The following is a 22,139-nucleotide window of genomic DNA, read 5'->3' as shown; positions in this document are numbered from 1 at the left end:
ACCAACTTTTGTGTTATTGGCAAATTTATTAATCCATCTTTCTACATCCTCATTCAGCTCATTTGTCAAGATGACAAACAGTGGTCCCCTTGCAGTGCACCACTAGTAAATGAACTCCAGGATGAACATTTCCCACCAACCACTACCCTCTGTCTTCTTTCAGCTAACCAATTTCTGATCCAAACCACTAAATCACCCTCAATCCCATGTCTCCATATTTTCTGCAATAGCCTACCGTGGGGAACCTCATCAAATGCCTTACTAAAATCCATATACACCACATCAACCATTTTACCCTCATCCTCCTGTTTGGTCACTTTCTCAAAGAACTCAAAAAGGTTTGTGAGGCACAATCTACCCTACACAAAACTATGTTGACTATCCCGAACCAAATTATTCCTTTGTAGATGATTATAAATCCTATCTCTTATAATCCTTTCCAACACTTTACCCACAACTGAACTAAGACTCACTGGTCCATAATTACCAGGGTTGTCTCTACTTCCTTTCTTGAACAAGGCGACAACATTTGCTATCCTCCAGTCTCCTGGCGCTATTTCTGTAGATAATGATGACATAAAGATCAAAGCCAAAGGCTCTACAATCTCTACCCTAACTTCCCAGAGAATGCTAGGATAAGTCCTATCCGGCCCAGGGGACTTCTCTATTTTCACACTTTCCGGAATTGCTAACACCTCCTCCAAATGAATCTCAATCCCATCTAGTCCAATAGCCTGTGTCTCGGTATTTTCCTCAACAACAACATCTTTTTCCAGTGTGAACACTGACGAAAAATATTTATTTAGTGCCTCTCCGATTTCTTCGTACTCTGCACACAACTTCCCACTACTGTCCTTGACAGGCCCTAATCTTACTCTAGTCATTCTTTTATTCCTGACATACCTATAGGAAGCTTTAGGGTTTTCCTTGATCCTACCAGGCAAAGACTTCTCATGTCCCCTCCTGGCTCTTCTTAGCTCTCTCTTCCTGGTTAACTTGAAACATTCAAGCGCTCTAACTGAGCCTTCACGTCTCATCTTTACATAACCCTCCTTCTTCCTCTTGACAAGAGCTTCAATCTCTTTAGTAAACCACAGTTCTCTTGCTCGACTATTTCCTTCCTGCCTGACAGGTACATAATTATCAAGGACACACAGTAGCTGTTCCTTGAACAAGCTCCACATTCCATCCCCATCCTATGCATCCTAAATCTTACCTAATAGCATCATAATTGCCTTTCCCTCAGCTATAACTCTTGCCCTGTGGTAAATACTTGTCCCTTTCCATTGCTAAAGTAAACTTAACTGACCACTGAATTGTGGTCACTATCACCAAAGTGCACACCTTCCTCCAAATCTAACACCGGGCCGGGTTCAGGACCAAATCCAATGTGGCGTCGCCTCTTGTTGGCCTGTCCACATACTGTGTCAGGAAACCCTCCTTCATACATTGGACAAAAACTGACCCATCTAAGGTACTCGAACTTTGGCATTTCCAGTCAACATTAGGAAAGCTAAAGCCGCCATAACAACTGTCCTGTTACTTTCACTCCTATCCAGAATCATCTTTGCAGAAGCAGGCAGATGGGATTAGTTTAGAATGGCATCATGATCATCACACACGTGGTGGACCTAAAAGCCTCTTCCTGTCATGTACTGTTCGACATTTGCTTTTGAAGTACCCTACAAAATTACAGCAACAATAGTTGCACATGACATGCTTACCTGCACATGCTTAAAATTGCAAATGACTCAGTTTATGTGGATTTGTCTAAGGACCAGATCAAAATAGGTGATCTGCCTGCTTATTCCCTGGCTGAATTCATTGATCAGATGACTCCTGATCCTGAGCTGTTACTCTGAGGCAAATTCTCTTATACTCCCTTTCCATGCAAGCAGCCTGTGTGATTAAACCTTGACACTATCCAGTCTTCAGAGGTTACTCAGACATGTCATAGAAGCCATTTTCTTGAAGCTTATGTGTTGTAAACTCAGCCAAATGATATTTACACATAATCCTGTGATCAGCCACACTTTATTTTTGATAACATATGGTACAACTAGGACACTGCAGCTTTTTAAAATGAGAACTTCAGTTAGACATGCAGTGTCACCTGTACAATTGATTGCCTACTGAGTTGTAAACATACTTACCCTTTCGGAAAATAAAGAAAAGACTTAAGACATCATTCAACTGGTTCAACCATCCAATCTTTCTACAGAGCAAACTACATGGTTTCCTCATTTTAGTAGACCCAGCAAATTTAGACTTATTACCGACAGAGGAGAAAGAATTGGACAGCTCTTTTAAAGAGTACAATGGACAGAATAGCCTCCTTCTGTAGTTTATGATTCAATAAAACTGACACTCGCTGATAGGTATGAAAGATCCCATTGCACTGTGTTGAAAAACAGCAAGGGAGATCCCTTTGGTATTCTGACCAATATTTATCCCTCAAGCAACATCACCAGCAGATGCTTTGGTCATTATCACACTACGGTTTGTGGACGCTTGCTGTGTGCAAACTGACTGTTGCATTTCCTGCATTACAGAAACAAATAAACATCAAAAATATTCAATTGGCTATGAATATTGGCTATTCCCTCTCTATGGAGAGGGAAGCAAGGTGTTAATGTAGAGAAGAGGGATAGGCTGCATAAGTGAGTGCGGGTTTTTACTGTAACTGGAGAAGGACATCTTCGACAGAAATTCACTAAAAGGATCTACGAGGAATACAGGGATTGGCTAACAGTTCACATAGAGTCATAGAGATGTACAGCATGGGAACAGACCCTTAGGTCCAACCCGTCCATGCCGACCAGATATCCCAACCCAATCTAGAGCCACCTGCCAGCACCCAGCCCATATCCCTCCAAACCCTTCCTATTCATATACCCATCCAAATGCCTGTGAAATGTTGCAATTGTACCAGCCTCCACCACTTCCTCTGGCAGCTCATTCCATACCCGTACCACCCTCTGCGTGAAAAAGTTGCCCCTGAGGTCTTTTTTATATCTTTCCCCTCTCACCCTAAACCTATGCCCTCTAGTTCTGGACTCCCCCACCCCAGGGAAAAGACTTTGTCTATTTATCCTATGCATTGATAGAATCTGTGGATGAGTGCCATGCCTCTAGGAATTCCCTGGCTGTTCTCTGTTTGGCTTGTCCTATAATAGTAGTGTTGTCCCAGTCGAATTCATGTTGCTTGTCATCTGCGTGTGTGGCTACTAAGGATAGCTGGTTGTGTCGTTTCGTGGCTAGTTGGTGTTTATGGATGCGGATCGTTAGCTGTCTTCCTGTTTGTCCTATGTAGTGTTTTGTGCAGTCCTTGCATGGGATTTTGTACACTACATTGGTTTTGCTCATGCTGGGTATCGGGTCCTTCGTCCTGGTGAGTTGTTGTCTGAGAGTGGCCACAACACACTGCAGTACACCAGAACTGCAAAAAGAGGAAGAAGAACACCTATATAATGTATTCACCAAAAATGGATACCCGCGCAATTTCATCAACAAATGCCTAAGGGAAAGACAACGGAATGAGGACATGCCGCAACCCAAAGGACTAGCCACACTACCATACATCAGGAGCATTTCCGAACTGACAGCCAGACTACTGTGACCACTAGGACTCATAACAGCACACAAACCAACAGCCACGCTCAGAGGCATGGCACTCATCCACAGATTCTATCAATAAGCACATCGACCTGGACCCAATATACCAGCCACTGCAGTGGACAGCTGGAACTGACAACCGGAAGCGGCAGATTCAAACCACTACAAATACCGGAGGAAAGATCACAGAAGCGCTTCACAGGAGGCTCCCAAGCACTGAGGATGTCACCTAGACAGGGGATGAAACGTTTACAACACAAATTCCCAGCTTGGCGAACAGAACCACAACAACAAGCACCCGAGCTACAAATCTTCGCCCAAACTTTGTAAACCTCTATAAGGTCACGTGTAAATGCACAATGTGAGATGAGTAAGATCGGTGAACTACAAGCACAAATAGCCATCCAGGAATATAATGTAGCAGCAGTATCAGAAATGTGACTTAAAGTAGTTACCTCAGGCGTCTGAGCCTCAATTTGTTGAGAGGTGCGACGGAGGAGTGGAGGACTACTGGGAAGGTGAGTAAAAAACAAAATTTTTTGACAGAGCGGTGAGGAGCGAGGGCGGAGAGAAATGAGGGCTGCTGGGAAGTTTTTAAGTGGGTATGTTTCCTCCCTGGTGCAAGGGTCCGGGATGTGGCCAATTGGGTTTACAGGATTCTGAAGGGGGAGGGTGAGTAGCCAGAAATCGTGGCACCAATGACATAGCCAGGATAGGGATTGAGGATCTGAAAAGTGATTACAGAGAGTTAGGTTAGAAGCTGAAGGGCAGGACGAGTAGAGTAGTGATCTCAGGTTTGCTATTGGTGCTACAAGACAGTGAGATGAGGAACAGTCAGCGAGTGCAGCTTAACACGTGGCTGCGAGGCTGGTGCAGGAGGGAGGGCTTCAGATACTTAGACCATTGGGATACCTTCTGGGGAAGGTGGGATCTGTACATGAAGGACAGGTTACACCTGAACTGGAGGGGCACAAATGTCTGGGTGAGAGATTTGTTTGTGTGGTTTGGGAAGGTTTAAACTACTTTGGCAGGGGAGTGGGATCCAGGGCTACATGTCTGAGAGGAGGGCAGTTGTAGATGGGGCAGTGACAGGATGTATTAAATCTGGATGTATTGTATCAGGAAGGTTTTTCACGTGATGAAACAAAGGGATCAGTTAAGATGTGTCTGCTTTAATGCAGGAGTGTCCGAAAAAAGAGTGACAAACTTAGAGCATGAATCAGTACTTGGGACTATGATGTTGTGGCCATAACGGAGACGTGGGTTTCACAGGGGCAGGAATGGTTGCTAGATGTTCCAGGGTTTAGAATGTTTAAAAAGAACAGGGAGGGTGGAAAAAGAGGAGGGGGTATAGCATTGCTAATCAGAGAGTGCACCACAGCTACAGAAACAAAGGTTGTTAGGGAAGGTTTGTCTACTGAGTCAGTATGGGTGGAAGTTAGGAACAGCAAGGGAGCAGCCACCTCATTGGGGGTTTTCTACAGACCCCCTAATAGCAGTAGAGAGATTGAAGATCTCATGGGCCAGCAGATTTTCAAAAAATGCAGATGTGGCAGGGAGATTTCAACTTTCCCAATATCGACTAGAAGCTCCTTAATGCAGACGGTTTGGATGGAGCTGTTTTTATCAGATGTGTTCAGGAGGATTTCTTTACTCAGTATGTAGACAGACCAATGAGGGGAGAGGTCATTTTAGATTTGGTGTTCAGCAATGAGCCAGGACAGGTGTCAGATCTCATGGTGGGAGAACATGTTGCTGACAATGACCACAACTGCCTCACATTTACCATAGCCTTGGAGAGGGAAAGGAGCAGTTACCAAGGGAAGATATTTAACTGGGGAAAAGGAAATTATGACACTATCAGACAGGAGTTGGGTAGTACAGATTGGGAGCAATTGTTCAACAGAAAGTGCACAGCAGACATGTGGAGACTGTTTAAGGAGCAGTTGTTGCGAGTGATGCATGAATTTGTTCCTCTGAGACAGGTAAGAAGGGGTAAGATTAAGGAACTTTGGATGACAAGAACAGAGGAGCTTCTCGTCAAAAGGAAGAAGGCAGCTTACCTAAGGTGGAGGTAGCAAGGATCTAGCACAGCTTTAGAGGATTACAGGCTTACTAGAAAGGAGCTCAGCAATGGACTGAGGAGAGCCGGTGGGGGGGGCACGAAAAAGGCTTGGCAGGAAGGATTAGAGAGAACCTGAGGAATAAGAGAATGATCAAGGAGATGGTAGGGCCAATCAGGGATAGCGGAGGGAACTTGTTTGTGGAGAGTCTGAGCAGGTAGGGGAAGCCCTAAATGAGTTTTTTGCTTCGGTTTTCACTAAGGAAAGGAACCTTGTTGTGAATGAGAACTTTGAGGAGCTGGGAAACAGGCTTGAACAGAACAAGATTGATGAAGCTTATGCGCTGAAAACTTTGGCAAACATTAAAATTGATAAGTCCCCAGGGCCAGACCAGATTTATCCGAGGCTGCTCTGGAAAGCAAGAAAGGAGGTTGCTAAGCCACTGGCGAAGATCTTTACTTCCTCACTCTCCATGGGAGTCGTACCGGAGGATTGGAAGGAGACAAATGTTGTCCCTCTTTTCAAGAAGGACAAAAGGGAAACCCCTGGCAATTACAGACCCGTCAGTCTTATGTCTGTGGTCAGCAAGATTTTGGAAAAAATTGTGAGGGATAGGATTCATGACTATTTGGAAAAGCATAGTGTGATTAAGGGCAGTCAGCATGGCTTTGTGAGGGACAGATCATGCCTCACAAAACTTATTGAGCTCTTTGAGGAGGTGACAAGACAGGTCGATGAAGGTCGAGCAGTGGATGTGGTGTATATGGACTTCAGCAAGGCATTTGATAAGGTTCCCCATGGTAGGCTCATTCATAAAGTCAGGAAGTACGGGATACAGGGAGATTTGGCTGTCTGGATTCAGAATTGGCCAGCCGACAGAAGTGGTTGACGGATGGAAAGTATTCTGCCTGGAGGTCAGTGTTGAGTGGGGTCCCGCAGGGCTCTGTTCTTGGGCCTCTGCTCTTTGTAGTTATTATAAATGACTTGGATGAGGAGGTTGAGGGGTGGGTTAGCAAATTTGCAGATGACACAAAGGTTGGAGGTGTCATTGATAGTATAGAGGGCTACTGCAGGCTGCAGCGCAACATAGACAGGATGCAGAGCTGGGCTGAAGTTCAACCTGGATAAATGTGAAGTGATGCATTTTGGGAGGTCGAACTAGAATGCTGAATACAGGAATAAAGACGGGATTCTTGGCATTGTGGAGGAACAGAGGGAACCTGGTGTTCAAGTACATAGATACCTTAAAGTTACCACCCAATTGGATAGGGTTGTTAAGAAAGCATATGGTGTTTTGGCTTTCATGAACAGCGGGATTGAGTTTAAGAGCTGTGAGATTTTGCTGCAGCTCTATACAACCCTGGTGAGACCATACTTGGAATATTGTGTCCAGTTCTAGTTGCCCTACTATAGGAAAGATACAGAGGCTTTGGAAAGGGTGCAAAGAAGGTTTACCAGGATGCTGCCTGGACGGAGGGCTTGCCTTATTAAGAGAGGTTGACTAAGCTCGGACTTTTCTTTCTGGAGAGAAGGAGGAAGAGAGGAGACCTGATTGAGGTGTACAAGATAATGAGAGGCATGCAGAAAGTCAATAGCCATAGACCTTTCCCCAGGGCAGGACTGACTGGCACGAGGGGACATAGTTTTCAGATATTAGGAGAAAGGTACAGAGGGGATGTCAGGGGAAAGTTCTTTATGCAAAGAGTTGTGAATGCATGGAATGCGTTGCCAGCGGTGGTGGTGGAAGCAGAGTCATTAGGGACATTTAAGCGACTGCTGAACATGCACATTCACAGCAAAGAATTGAGGGGTGCACAGGTTAAGTTATTTTATTTTATATTAGGATTCATCCTCGGCACAACATTGTGGGCCAAAAGGCCTCTTCTGTGCTATAGTTTCTATGTTCTATGTTCTATTAACATGGGGAGTGATGGGTGTTTAATGCTCAGGAATGTAAAGTGCATGCTCACTGGAGCAAGATACAGATAGACTAGCAGAAAGGGCAAATAAATGTGATGTAATGCATTCTGGCAGAAAGGATAGGGACAAGCAGTATGGAGTCGAGAGCGTGGTGCTGGAAAAGCACAGCAGGTCAGGCAGCATCCGAGGAGCAGGAAAATCGATATTTTGGGCAAGAGTCCTTCATCAATCAATATGGACTTAATGGCTCAATTTGCATGAGTGTGCTGGCACAGAGGGACCTTGGGGTCAATATGCCTCAATCTTTGAATGAGTAAGGACATATTAGATAAATAATTAGCAAAGTATATGGGATCTTGAAAGTTGTAGAGGCACTGTGTAGAAAAAGCAGACAATGTAATGCTGGCGCTGCTGGGTCACAACTTGAGTATTATGTCCAGTTCATTAGGAAGGATGTGAGGGTCCTTAAGAGGGCTTTTCTTCCTTCTTACATGGGATGTTGGTGCAGTTGGCAAGGCTATTCGTCTTTGGCAATACCTATTTGCTCATTAAATTGAATAGCTTTCTATGCCATTTTAGAGGGAAGTTAAGTGTCAACCACATTGCTGTGGGCCTGGAGTCTCAAGACCGCTAGACCTGGTGAGGATAGCAGGTTTTCTCCCCTAAAGCACATTAGTGTGCTGGATTTTTTTGGACAAATGTTACATGGTCACTATTACAGTGATTGTTTTTCAAATTTCCAGATTTGATTCAATTTAAATTTTGACATCATCTAAAGTAGAGCCATACCAGACTTGAAACGTTAACTCTTTCTCTCTCCACAACTACTGCCAGACCTGCTGAGTTTCTCCAGCATTTTGTCCGTTTTTTTTCTGCATTTATCAAGCTGGGATTCCAATCCAAGTCCATAAAGCATTGAATAAAAATTGAGAGAACTGTGGATGCTGGAAATCAGAAACAAAAACAGAAATTGCTGGAAAAGCTCAGAAGGTCTGGCAACATCTGTGGTGAGAAATCAGATTTAATATTTTGGGTCCAGTGAGCTGTCCTCAGTTATAGAGTCATAGAGATGTACAGCATGGAAACAGACCCAGCAGGTCCAATCCGTCCATGCCGACCAGATATCCCAACCCAATCTAGTCTCACCTGCCAGCACCTGCCCTATATCCCTCCAAACCCTTCCTATTCATATACCCATCCAAATGCCTATTAAATATTGCAATTGTACCAGCCTCCACCACTTCCTCTGGCAGCCTATTCCACACACACCATCCTCCGCGTGAAAAAGTTGCCCATTAGGTTTCTTTTATATCTTTCCCCTCTCACCCTAAACCTATGCCCTCTAGTTCTGGACTCCCCCACCTCAGAGAAAATACCTTGTCTATTTACTCTATCCATGCCCCTCATGATTTTATAAACCTCTATAAGGTCACCCCTCAGCCTTCAACGCTCCAGGGAAAACAGCCCCAGCCTGTTCAGCCTTTCCCTATAGCTCAAACCCTCCAACCCTGGCAGCATCTTTGTAAACTTTTTCTGAACCCTTTCAAGTTTCACAGCATCCTTCTGGTAGGAAGGAGACCAGAATTGCATGCAATATTCCAACAGTGGCCTAACCAATGTCCGGTACAGCCGCAACATGACCTCCCAACTCTTGTACTCAATACTCTGTTCTGCTGACTTGCTGAACTTTTCCAGCAATTTTTGTTTTCATTCCTAAAGCATTAGTTTGGGGCTCTGGCTCACCTGTCCAGTGACATTACAGCTTAATTACCCCATCCCCAAAGGTACAGCGGAGATTTACTGGAATTCTTCCAGGGAGGAGAGATTTTAGTTACAATGTTCAAGTGGAGATGGAGCAAAGGAGATTGACTGAAGATTTGATAGAGGTGCACAAAGATTATGACAAGTCAAGATGAGATAAACAAAGAAAAATATTGGGTGATGGTACAAGGGCCAGCAACCCAGGTAAGAGGTTTTGGGTAGAAGATGTAGGAAGCATATGAGGAAGAACTTTCTTAAGCAGCAAATGATAATGACCTGGAACTTTTCTTTCCTTTCAGCTCTCAATAATGGCTCAGCTTTGAAACATTTCCTCACAGGTCCTGCCCTCACAGGCAGACTGACAGTGTGCTTCCAGCTTTTTCTATGTTTGAACTAATAAGAGACCCATCCACATGAAATTTAGGAGGGAGAAAGTGAATTACAAACAGAGATTTAATGGAGAAGTAAAGCTCGTTCTGAAGCGATCAGGCAAGAATTGGCTGCAATAGACTAGACAGAAACATGAGCAGATAAAAATACAAATAAACCACCAAGCCCTCAAATAACACTGTCAGAAATGATGTATTATTGGCCAAGTTGTATTGAGACTGAACAATATCAGATGTGATGGAGGAGAGGATGCTTCTGTCAGCAGTGGATCCGAATCTATAAGGAATGGCATCATCACACTTTTCTACAAGCAGAAGGATGGAGGGGCAGGAAAGCAGGAATTAGCAATCTCCCATTGTAGTGCTGTGAACTTAGAATTCTGCACAAGTTTATTGACAATTGATTCAAAGCTGTTCTGGATTACTAATCAATCCAGTTCAGCTGTGCCTTGTACCTGACAGGAGGATCCTATAGCTTACACTACCCTGACATAAGACTGCATATCTGCAGGACAGGTACATTATCAGCGTGGACCAGAAGGCCATTGGCAGAATATAATACACCAACAGCATAGTCTTCTCTCTCCAGAATTGTATAGGGAGTTGGGAGGGTTTTGGAAGGAAGTGGGAGGGAGTGCTGAAGGGTTGTGGAGGTTGAGGGGACGTTCACTGAATTTGAGAACCTTTTCAGAATGCAGTTGATCTTGTAATTCCCAGGATTTCTAACCACTCTGGATTCTGAGCTCCACTAGTCAAACCTTGAATAGTGCCTGAGAAACTCCCCAAATAGTCACTTCCTCCTACCGTTCCCCCAGGCTCATTTCCATAACTCCCCTTCCACAAATCATATTGAACGATCTGCCAGTTAAATTGGCTGTTGCCACATTGAGTGGAAATATGCGGAGATGGCAATGTCAGACTTTACAAAGTATGGTGTTCTCCACTCCCCTTCCACAAATCATATTGAACGATCTGCCAGTTAAATTGGCTGTTGCCACATTGAGTGGAAATATGCGGAGATGGCAATGTCAGACTTTACAAAGTATGGTGTTCTCCATGTGAATCACATCAAAAGTGACTTCCTAGAGCTTAGTGGACCTGACAGCCTTGACATTAGCTCTACAGAGAGGGCACCGGAAATTATTTATGTGTGAATATTACATTCAAGTCAAATGTACTGAAGTAGGAGCAGAAGTAGCCTATTTGGCTCTTCAAGCCCTCTCTGCTCTTCAATAAAATCATGGCTGATCTGTTAGTGTTCTGAATTGCACACTCTCATCTATCCCTGAGAACCATTGTTTCCCTCATCTAACAGTTCACTTCTGTCTAAAATAAGAGAGAAATATTCAATGACCCCTCTTCCCTCACCTTCAAAGCCTTGAGGAGCAGGGAGCTGTTGAGGATCTGAGTGTTTTCACAGTTGGGAGTCTCCCAATCCTGTAGATGGGGCTGTCTACTGGAGTACATCCTTCCACATTTTCAGACGTCTCTTGTTGCTGTTCAGCAAAAGCCACTGACTGTGTAAATGCTGAAGTGGGAGGGAGATAAATGTAGGAAATTTACAGCAGAGCCTCTTGACACAGAAAGAGTTTGAAAGCAGAAGGCGGGGGGTAGTCAGTTTTGCTTTTGTTTTTGTTTAAGAGTACCCCTGGTGTTAACAGAGAGCTGACACACTGAGTGAGACCAGCTGGAGATTGTCATCAAACTGGATACAAGGGCTGACAGTGTCAGGAGGTTGACCACAGGGAGGCTGCTGCTGCTGCTGCTCTACCCTGGACTATCACAGGGACTTCCCAGCGACGGTGGGCTCCGGACGGTAAGAAAGTGCAGCTTGTTAGCATTCAGTAAGGGTTGTAACCTGGAGCCCCCGTGGCAGTTAGACTTACCTGTGCACTTGACTTTGACCCTGACATTTTGTGGCACGGTGTCTCCGTGGTTAGCACTTTTACTGCCTCACTGTAGCCGGGTTCAATTCCAACCCCGGGAGGCTGTGTAGAGTTTGCACGTCCTCCTCCTGTCTGTGTGGGTCAGCTGGAATGGCCATGCTAATTTGTCCATAGTGTCCAGGGTAGGCTAGATGGGTTAGTCGTTGTAAATGTGTGGTTAAGGGTTATGGTTCGGGCTGCGTCTGGGTGGGGTGTTCATCAGAGGTTGGTGTAGACTCGACGGGCTGAATGGCTTCCCGCACTGTAGAGTTTCTATGATTCTTTAACACCATTGATCTTGCAAGAAAATATTGTGTGTAGCAACCATGTATATGCATGCTATAATGATAGTCTACTCTGAAATGGGAGAAAAACTGGATTTATGTAATAATTTTCATGGTTGCAAACTGCTTTACAACCAATGGGGCACCTTTTGAAGTGTGATCATCATTGTAATGGAGAAAATCTGGCAAGCAATTGGTATACAGCAAGATCCCACACACAGCATTGTGATAACCACATTATCAGCTAGGACACTGAGGAGAACTATCTTGCTCTAGTCTCAAGTGGCTGTGGGATCTACTACATCAGGGTGAATGAGATTTAGTTAAAGATAACTATCTCACTTAAAAATCATCTCCTCTGACAGTGCAGCACTCTCTCACTGGAGAGAGCACCTGGAATAGAACTGGGATTCACAAATGCCTGAATTCAAACTTTGAGGAAGAGAATCTCATAATTTGAATGATAAAATTTAAGGTAGTTGGTGAGTATTTCAAAATTGACAGCTATTGCATCAAAATCAGCAAATGAGAATGACTGACTCGGTATTGCATTCCCAAACATAGCGATTCAGATGGACAACTGAGATCGCCCCCTCCATGTGGTTTGGTGCCACACAATCCCTACAGAGACAGACTAAGGAGAAGAGAAAGTCAATAATTGTCTTCAATGTAATACTCTGTTACACTATTGTATTAAATACAGCTATATGTGGTAATCAAACACTACCAGGTTCTGGCTCACAGGGCAGACCTTATAAGGACCTGAATGGTGTGGGCTATACTAGAATTTATAGTAGAATCATGTGTAAAGTCCAGTGAGGCCTATCTTGACATTGTGAGCCACTCAGAGACATACAGCCCAGAAACAGACCTTTTAGTCCAACTTGTCCATGCTGACCAAGTTTCCCAAACTAAGTTAGTCCCATTTGCCTGCACTTAGCTTGTTTCCCTCTAAACCTTTCCTGTTCATGTACTGGTCCAATGTCTTCTAACAGTTGTAACTGTATCTGTATCTACCACTTCCTCAAGCAGTTCATTCCATATACGCAACCCTCTGTGGAAAAAGTTGCCCTTCAGGCCCATTTTAATTCTTTCTCTTCTCACCTTAAAATAGAATTCTCATGCGTGTAATTTTAATTTTTAGAGGCCTGGCATTCTAACCAGAACTCCATAAACATATCAATATAGATCCATCTACCTTCCCTCAAAAAAACAGAAATGCCATCACCCACCTTAATAAACCAAGACCTGTAAATAGAGAGGTGGGACATGCTACCAACACTTCACTGGAGACTCTCATTGATGATGTTACTGAGTCATGGTGACAAAATGTCTGAAAACAAATCTTCCAGCTCAGAGAGCTAACTTACATACTTAATTATACCCTGTAGTTTTGAACTCACCTACCCTGGGGCAAAGACCTTTGCTATTCACTTGTCTATGTTTAGGTTAGATTAGATTAGATTACTTACAGTGTGGAACAGGCCCTTCGGCCCAATAAGTCCACACCGACCCTCCGAAGAGCAACCCACCCAGACCCATTCCCCTACATTTACCCCTTCACCTAACACTATGGGCAAACTTCTATAAGGTCACCCCTCAACCTCCTATGTTCCAGTGAAAAACATCTCAGCTTACCCAGCTTCTCCTTAGAATTCAAACCTTCTAATCCTGGTAATATCCCTGATTAAATCTTTTTAAAGAACGGGGTGCAGGGGGGTAAAAAAAGAAGGGGGAGTAGCATTGTTAGAGTGCATCACAGCTGCAGAAAAGGAGGGTGTTGGGGAGTCCGTATGGGTGCAAGTCAGTGACAGTAAATGAGCAGTCACTTTATTGGGTGTTTTCTATAGATCCCTCTCCCAGTAGCAGCAGAGAGATGGAAGGACAGATTGGACAGCGGATCTTGGAAAGGTGCAGATGTAACAGAGTTGTTGTCACGGGTGATTTCAACTTGCCCAATTTTGATTGGAAGCTCCATAGTGCAGATGGCCTGGATGGAGCCACTTTTTGTCAGGTGTGCCCAGAAATGAATCCTGACTCCGTGTGTAGATAGGCTTTTGGATGTAGGTTTGCTCACTGAGCTGGAAGGTTCATTTCCAGACGTTTTGTTACCCTACTAGGTAACCCCTTCAGTGGGCCTCAGGCGAAGCAATACTGAAAATTCCTGCTTTCTATTTATGTTTGGGTTTCTTTGGGTTGTTGGAATGCCATGCTTCTAGGAATGACATCATCAATCCAAAGAAACCCAAACATAAATAGAAAGCAGGAATTTTCAGCATTGCTTTGCCTGAGGCCCACTGAAGATGTTACCTAGTTGTGTAACGAAACATCTGGAAATGAACCTTCCAGCTAAGCGAGCAAACCTACATCCAAAACCCCGACCTGAGCTACCAATCTTCTCAAAACTCGCTATGTAGATAGGCCGACTGGGGGGGGGGGGGGGGGAGGCCATATTGGATTTGGAGCTAGGCAACAACCTAGGCCAGGTGTCAGATCTCTCTGTGGGGGAGCATTTCGGTGACTGTGACCACAACTGCCTCACCTTCACCATAGCCATGGAGAGGGATAGGAACAAACAGTATGGGAAGGTATTTAATTAGGGAGGGGAAATTTTACTGCTATTAGACAGGAGCTGTGGAGTATAAATTGGGAACAATTGTTCTGTGGGAAATGCACAACAGAAATGTGGAGGCTGTTTAAGGAGCGCTTGTTGTGAGTGTTGGATAACTTTATCCCACGGAGACAGGCAAGGACTGGTACGGTGAAGGAGCCTTGGATGACAAGAGCAGAGGAGCATCCTGTCAAAAGGAGGAAGGAAGCTTGCTTAAGGCTGAGGAAGCAAGGATCTGGCACAGCTTTAGAGGATTGCAGAGTAGCTAGGAAGAACTCAAAAATGGACTGAGGAGAGCAAGGAGGGGGCACGAAAAAGCCTTGGCGGGAAGGATTAGGGAAAACCCAAAGACATTTTAAACATGTGAGGAATAAGAGAATGATCAGAGAGCAGAGGGCTGATCAGGGATAGTGGAGGGAAATTGTGCCTGAAGTCTGAAGAGTTAGGGGAGGCCCTAAATGAATTTTTTGCTTCAGTATTCACTAGAGAGAGGGATCTTGTTGATAGTAAGAACACCATGGACCAAGTTAATAGGTTTGAACAGATTGATATTAAGGAAGTGGATGTACTGGAAATTCTGGGAAGCATCCGGATAGATAAGTCTCCAGGGCCAGACCAGATATATCCAAGGTGACTACAGAAAGCGAGGAATGAAATTGCTGCACCTCTGGCGATGATCTTTGCATCCTCACTCTCCACTGGAGTAGTACCGGCTGATAAGAGGGAGGTGAATGTTGTTCCTCTGTTCGAGGAAAGGGAATAGGGAAATCCCTGGGAATTACAGACCACTCAGTCTTACGTCTGTGGTAAGCAAAGTACTGGAAAGGTTTCTGAGATAAAGGATTTATTACTATTTGGAAAAACGTAGTTTGATTAGCGATAGTCAGCATGGCTTTGTGAGGGGCAGGTCATGCCTCACAAACCTTATTGAGTTCTTTGAGGATGTGACAAGAGAAGTTGATGAAGGTCGAGCAGTGGATGTGGTGTATACAGATTTTGGTAAGGCATTTGATACAGTTCCCCATGGTAGCCTCATTCAGAAAGTTAGGAGGTATGGGATACAGGGAAATTCGGCTGCCTGGATACAGAATTGGCTGGCCGAAAGAAGACAGCAAATGGTAGTGGATGGAAAGTATTCCGCCTGGAGGTCGGTGAACTTTGGTGTCTCACAGGGATCTTGGGCCTCTGCTCTTTATAGTTTTTATAAATGACTTGGATGAAGAAGTGAAAGGGTGGGTTAGTAAGTTTGCCAATGACACAAAGGTTGGTGGTGTTGTAAATAGTGGCGAGGGCTGTTGCAGGCTACAACAAGACATTGACAGGATGCAGAGCTGGGCTGAGAAGTGGCAGATGGAGTTCAAATGTGACGTGATTCATATTGGAAGGTTGAATTTGAATGCTGAATACAGGATTAAAGACCAGATTCTTGGCAGTGTGGAGGAACAGTGAGATCTTGAGGTTAATGTACATAGATCCCTCAAAGTTGCCACCCAGGTTGATAGGGTTGTTAAGAAGTTGTATGATGTTTTGGCTTTCCTTAACGGGGGATTGAGTTTAAGAGCCGTGAGGTATTGTTGCAACTCTATAAAACTCCGGTTCGACCACACTTGGAATATTGTGTCTAATTCTGGTCGCCTCCATTATAGGAAGGATGTAGATGTTGTGGTTCTGTTGACCAAGCTGGGAATTTGTCTTGCAAATGTTTTGTCCCCTGTCTAGGTGACATCCTCAGTGCTTGGGAGCCTCCTGTGAAGCGCTTCTGTGCTGTTTCCTCTGGTATTTATAGTGGCCTTCCTCTGCTGCTTCCGGTTATCAGTTCGAGCTGTCCACTGTAGTGGCCGGTATATTGGGTCCAGGTCGATGTGCTTATTGATAGAATCTGTGGATGAGTGCCATGCCTCTAGGAATTCCCTGGCTGTTCTCTGCTTGGTTTGCCCTATAATGGTAGTGTTGTCCCAGTCGAATTCATGTTGCTTGTCATCTGCGTGTGTGGCTACTAAGGATAGCTGGTCGTGTCGTTTTGTGGCTAGTTGGTGTTCGTGTATACGGATCGTTAACTGTCTTCCTGTTTGTCCGATGTAGTGTTTTGTGCAGTCCTTGCATGGGATTTTGTACACTACATTAGTTTTGCTCATGTTGGGTATCGGGTCCTTTGTTCTGGTGAGTTGTTGTCTGAGCGTGGCTGTTGGTTTGTGTGCTGTTATGAGTCCTAGTGGTCGCAGTAGTCTGGCTGTCAGTTCAGAAATGCTCCTGATGTATGGTAGTGTGGCTAGTCCTTTGGGTTGTGGCATGTCCTCGTTCCGTTGTCCCTCCCTTAGGCATCTGTTGATGAAATTGTGAGGGTATCCGTTTTTGGCGAATACATTGTATAGGTGTTCCTCTTCCTCTTTTTGCAGTTCTGGTGTGCTGCAGTGTGTTGTGGCCCTTTTGAATAGTGTCCTGATGCAACTTCGTTTTTGTGCTTTCATAGTTTAGGACTTGGTCTGTGTGTGTGGCTTTCCTGTAAACCTTTGTGGTGAATTCTCCGTTCAGTGTTCCCTGTAGATGCTTTTGAGAGAATGCAGAGGAGATTTACCATGATGCTGCCTGGATTGGAGGGCTTGTCTTGAAGAGAGGTTGAGTGAGCTCAGGCTTTTCACACTGGAGAGAAGGAGGAAGAGAGGTGACTTGATAGAGATGTACAAGGTAATGAGATGCCTAGATAGAGGAGATAGTCAGAGACATTTCCCCAGGACAGAAATGGCTGTCAGGCAGGGTCATAATTTTAAGGTGATTGGAGGAATGTTAAAGGGGAGATGTCAGAGGTAGGCTCTTTACACAGAGAGTGGTGAGTGTGTGCAATGCACTGCCAGCGATGGTAGTAGAGTCAGAGACATTAGGGACATTTAAGCGACTGCTGGACAAGCACATGGATGGCAGTAAGTTAAGGGGTGTGTAGGTTAGGTTGATTCTGATTAAGATAAATGTTTGATACAACATCGTGGGCTGTAGGGCCTGTACTGTACTGTACTGTGCTGTGCTGTACTGTTCTATATCCTAAAATCCTAGAAAATCCTTTCTGCACCCTTTAATAACATTCTTCCTATTGTAGGCTGACCAAAACTGTACATGGCATGGTAAGACTTGCTAATTAAGAGGCTGTTATTACTTCTTAAATGTGTTAATAATGGCCCATCTCACATCTGTTATATTCACCTTCCTATCTTACCAAAAGCTCACCATCAAGAGATCTCAACATGGAAATCCAAATGGGTACCTGGCCAGTTCAGCTTGGCACTGGCTCCGAAGAACCTCCATGTTGGACAGTAAGCTGATCATATGTACTCCATGGACATTGACACTGGCACATTTCAGATGTCAAGGAACCCTCATGCCACATCTCTAAACCTCTCTCAGGACCCTTCTGTGCTTCACTGCTGCCCCAGTAACACACATTCTAATGCTGTGCTCTGAGACGTTACAGCTGTTGTGCCTGTGACAGTGTGTTTGAACACTCATAATTAGCAAAAGAACTGTGAGTCAAGTCAATAATAGTAAAACAACATTATTCATTTATTTGATACAATTAATATTAGAACAATAAATACACTGAACTAATGATGAACACTACAAATCTAACTAATGCTTTAAATTGACTTTGATCATATGCCACCACACTAGAACTTGGCTGGGCACCACCAAGTCTTCCTCTGATGGTCTTCCCCTGATGGTTTCAGGGGTGTCTTCTGTTTCCGTGGTTATCCCATGATTATCACTCAAGTTAAGCTCTGAACGTGGTTTTGCAGCAATTCTTGTATTCCAAAGTCTCTGTGCCATTCTAGGAGTGTCTTGAGTATCTTTCAATAGATCAATCAGGTTCTATCACCCTGATCAGTTGGTCTCAATCAGGTGTTGGCACACTGATGGCATGGGGTTAACTGCAGAGTCGAGTGTGGTGCTGGAAAAGCACAGCAGGTCAGGCAGCATCCAAGGAGCGGGAGAATTGCCGTTTCGGGCAGGAGCCCTTCATGAGGAACTATTCTCCTCACTTTCTGCTTGTTGGTAGCTGCAGTCTATGCGGATTCTGCAGTTACTTTGTCAAGGTTGGTTGCTTTAATCGCTGTCTATCTTTTGTAGCTCCATGCTAAGGTCATTATTTCCTATCATAAGTTCATTACTTTGCGTGTCCTGTCCGGCCACACAGCCATCTCATGGCTGTATCTCCCGTTCTTTGCTCACAATCATAGTATTCACTCCCTCTGAGCTGACCTGGATGCTCACAGCATTACTGCCTTGCATTGCCATTTTGCAGTTTGCCCCCTCAGCCAGAAAAACCAGGCTCATATTACTGTTGTCTTGCCATGATGTTTTGTGCAGACAAAGCCAAGAAGCTTGTCATTGATTGTCAGCAGACCTCAGATGGAGTTTAATTTAGAGTGGTCAAGAAGGCATATGGTATACTTGCCTTCATCGGACGGGGTTTTGAGTATAAGAGCTGGCAGGTCATGTTAAAGTTGTACACTATGTTGGTTAGAATACTGTGTACAGTTCTGGTCGCCACATAACCAAAAGGACCTAGATGCTTTGGAGAGGGTACAGAGAAGGCTTACGAGGATGTTGCCTTGTATGGAAGGAGCTAGCTATAAAGAGAGGTTGAGTAGGTTAGGATTGTTTTCACTCTAAAAAGGTGATTGAGGGGGGACCTGATTGGAGTCTACAAAATCATGAAGGGTATAGACAGGGTGGATAGAGAGAAGCTTTTTCCCAGGGTGAGGGATTCGATAACAAGAGGTCAAGCGTTCAAGGTGAGAGGTGAAAGGTTTAAGGGAGATATGCTTGGAAAGCATTTTACACAGTGGGTGGTGGGTGCCTGGAATGCGTTGCCAGCAGAGGTGGTAGAGGCAGGCACGGTAGATTCATTTAAGATGTGTCTGACAGATACATGAGTAGGTGGGGAGCAGAGGGATACAGATGCTTAGGAATTGGGTGATAGATTTGGATCAGCTCGGGCTTGGAGGGCCTTTTCCTGGGCTGCATTTTGGAAAGGCAAATTAGGACATGATTTATTCACTTCATAATAAGGTCGTGTAGAGTGTTGCTGAACAAAGAGACCTTGGGGTGCAGGGTTCATAGTTCCTTGAAAGTGGAGTTGGAGGTAGATAGGATAGTGAATGAGGTGTTTGGTCAGTGCAGTGAGCATACAAATTGGGAGGTCAAGTTGTGGATGTACAGGACATTGATTTGGCCACTTTTGGAATACCATGTTCAGTTCTGATATCCCTACTATAGGAAGGATTGTGTGAAACTTGAAAGGGTTCAGAAAAGATTTACAAGGATGTTGCCAAGGTTAGAGGATTTGACCTATAAGGAGAGGCTGTATTAGTTGGGGTTTTTTGTCCCTTGAGGTTGGAGGTGAGGGGGACCTTTTTTATAAAATCATGAGAGTATACATAAAGCCAAGGTCTTTTCCCCCAGGGTAGGGGAGTCCAAAACTAGTGGACATAGGTGAGAGGGGTAAAATTTAAAATTGACCTAAAGGACAACTTTTTCATGCAAAGGGTGGTGTGCGTATGGAACAAGCTGCCAGAGGAAGTGGAGATTAGTACGATTACAACATTTTAAAAGGCATCTGGATGGATACATGAAAAGGAAGGCTTTCGAAGGATATGGGCCAAATGCTGGCAAATTAGACTAGATCAGTTTGGGTTTTCTGGTCAGCATGGACAAGTTAGACCTGACAAGTCTGTTTCCGTGCTGTATAACTCTATTGCTATGACAACCAGTGAGATGAGAACACCTTCCTGATCCCCGAGCCGTTCTGTAGAATAGAGGAGTCGAGGTCATGCACTCCTACGTCCCAGTGGTCCCAAGCACTTTGGTGGTTTTTAGTGATCTTGGTACCAATAAACTTAGTTCTTCCCCCAGGCTGAGGTGGGAACAACTCTTGGTCATCCCCCAGTCTGATGGTATGGATCTTCTTGCCCCTTCCTCCCTCTCACACTTTGTTACTTGCCTTATTATAGCGGTTAGAGACAAACAAACTGCAGATGCTGGAATCCAGAGTAGACAGGCAGGAGGCTGGAAGAACACTGCTAGCCAGGTAGCAGCACTTCCTGTTGGCCTGGTTTGCTGTGTTCTTCCAGGCTCCTGCCTGTCTGCATTGATGGCCAATCCCTATAATAGGTTAGGCAGTTGACTGACATTACTTATCTTAGCAATGGCCATGGGACTGCTACTATGATGACGGGTAACTGAACAATGGTCACCTGACAACATCTGAGCATTAGTTTTCAATCTTTCTGGAAAGAGTGCAGAAGAAATTTACAAGGATGTTGCCAGGACTCGAGGGTCTGAGTTATAGGGAGGACAAGCTAGGACTTGTTTTTTTTTTTAGAGCATAGGAGACTAAGGGGTATCTCAAGTGTATAAAATCATGAGCGGCATGGATAGGTTGAATGTACTCAGTCTTTTTTCTAGGGTTGGGGAATCGCGGACTAGAGGGCATCAGTTTCGGGTTAGAGCAGAAAGAATAAAAAGGAGCCTGAGGGGCAACTTTTTTTTATGCAGATGGAATGAGCTGTCAGTGGAAGTGGTTGATGCGGGTACATTAACAACATTTAAAAGGCATTTGGACAAAACATGGATAGGAAAGGATTAGAAGGATATGGGCCAAATGCAGGGAAATGGGGGTTAGCATGGGCGGACATTTTGGTCGGCATGGACCTATTTGGGCCAAAGGGCCTGTCTCCATGTTGTACGATTCTATGACTGTGTAGAAACCAAAACCTCCTTATTTTAGATTTGACAATGGAGAGGGGAAGCACCTGGTAGGTCACTGAGAGTGAAGACCTTGAGGATTCTTCTGAACTCTCCTCTATTTTCATTCCTATTTATGTACATTTCCAGAAGGCTAATTAATAATGTGACAGATCTTTAAATACCAAATATTGAATGCTGAGTTAACACAGAGTTGAGGGCAATCCTGATTGTCAAATGTGGGTAGAACAACTTTTACTGTTGAAGTGAGGAGGAGAGAGTGAGTTAGCAAGCAGCATAGAGAGCATGTGGATGTTGGAGTAGCTGACAGTGAGTGATGATCTTGTAGGCAATAGTGAAAGTGGTAGAGCTTTGGTGCATACTGTCTACAGTAACAAAGATGGGGTTGTGATATTGGAGAGAAGATGGTTGGCCTTAAGCTGACACTGTGGAGAAGCTGTTTGACAGTGTTCTGCATTTCTCCAGAGAGATTGAGACTGGTTAGCAATATTGGAGCACAGGACATGCCATGTGGCAGGGCCTCTGGTTAATGGCCACAATGTGTGGCAACACATTTCCCTCCTCTGCCATAGATGAGGAAAATACCAATGCCTCTGGACTGACAGGCACAATGGCCTTTTAAAGATGGCACCAGCGCCAGTTAGTGCCAGTTCATACTGAGATATCCCAATTTTGGTGCGTTGTTCTGGGAATAGTGCTAGATTCAGACCAGAGGGGCTCTGCCAGGGTAGTTAATAAGGCGGGTTTGGTAAATTAGTGCAAGATCAGCATTTATTGGCCATTCCTATCTGACCTTCCACAGTGTGGCTTGCTAG

The 22,139-nt window shown here is 44.5% G+C and overlaps 2 protein-coding genes across 3 annotated transcripts in view; one reads left to right on the top strand and one right to left on the bottom strand.

The window, feature by feature from the left end:
- sycp3 (synaptonemal complex protein 3) overlaps positions 1 to 11,237 on the bottom strand; it is a 264,133-nt gene extending 252,896 nt beyond the window's left edge. The window contains exon 1 of the mRNA XM_072563492.1: positions 11,117 to 11,237. The gene's annotated coding sequence lies outside the window, so the exon portion shown is untranslated. The remainder of the gene's footprint in view (positions 1 to 11,116) is intronic.
- The window catches only part of LOC140467249 (DNA damage-regulated autophagy modulator protein 2-like), a 149,042-nt gene continuing 138,135 nt past the window's right edge, over positions 11,233 to 22,139 (top strand). For both annotated transcript variants that reach the window (XM_072563489.1, XM_072563490.1), the window contains exon 1: positions 11,233 to 11,564. The gene's annotated coding sequence lies outside the window, so the exon portion shown is untranslated. The remainder of the gene's footprint in view (positions 11,565 to 22,139) is intronic.

Source organism: Chiloscyllium punctatum, chromosome 45 (genome assembly GCF_047496795.1).
Source record: "Chiloscyllium punctatum isolate Juve2018m chromosome 45, sChiPun1.3, whole genome shotgun sequence".
NCBI lineage: Eukaryota > Metazoa > Chordata > Chondrichthyes > Orectolobiformes > Hemiscylliidae > Chiloscyllium > Chiloscyllium punctatum.
Note: the sequence above shows the minus strand (reverse complement) of the source record. Positions and strands in the feature narration are given on the sequence as shown.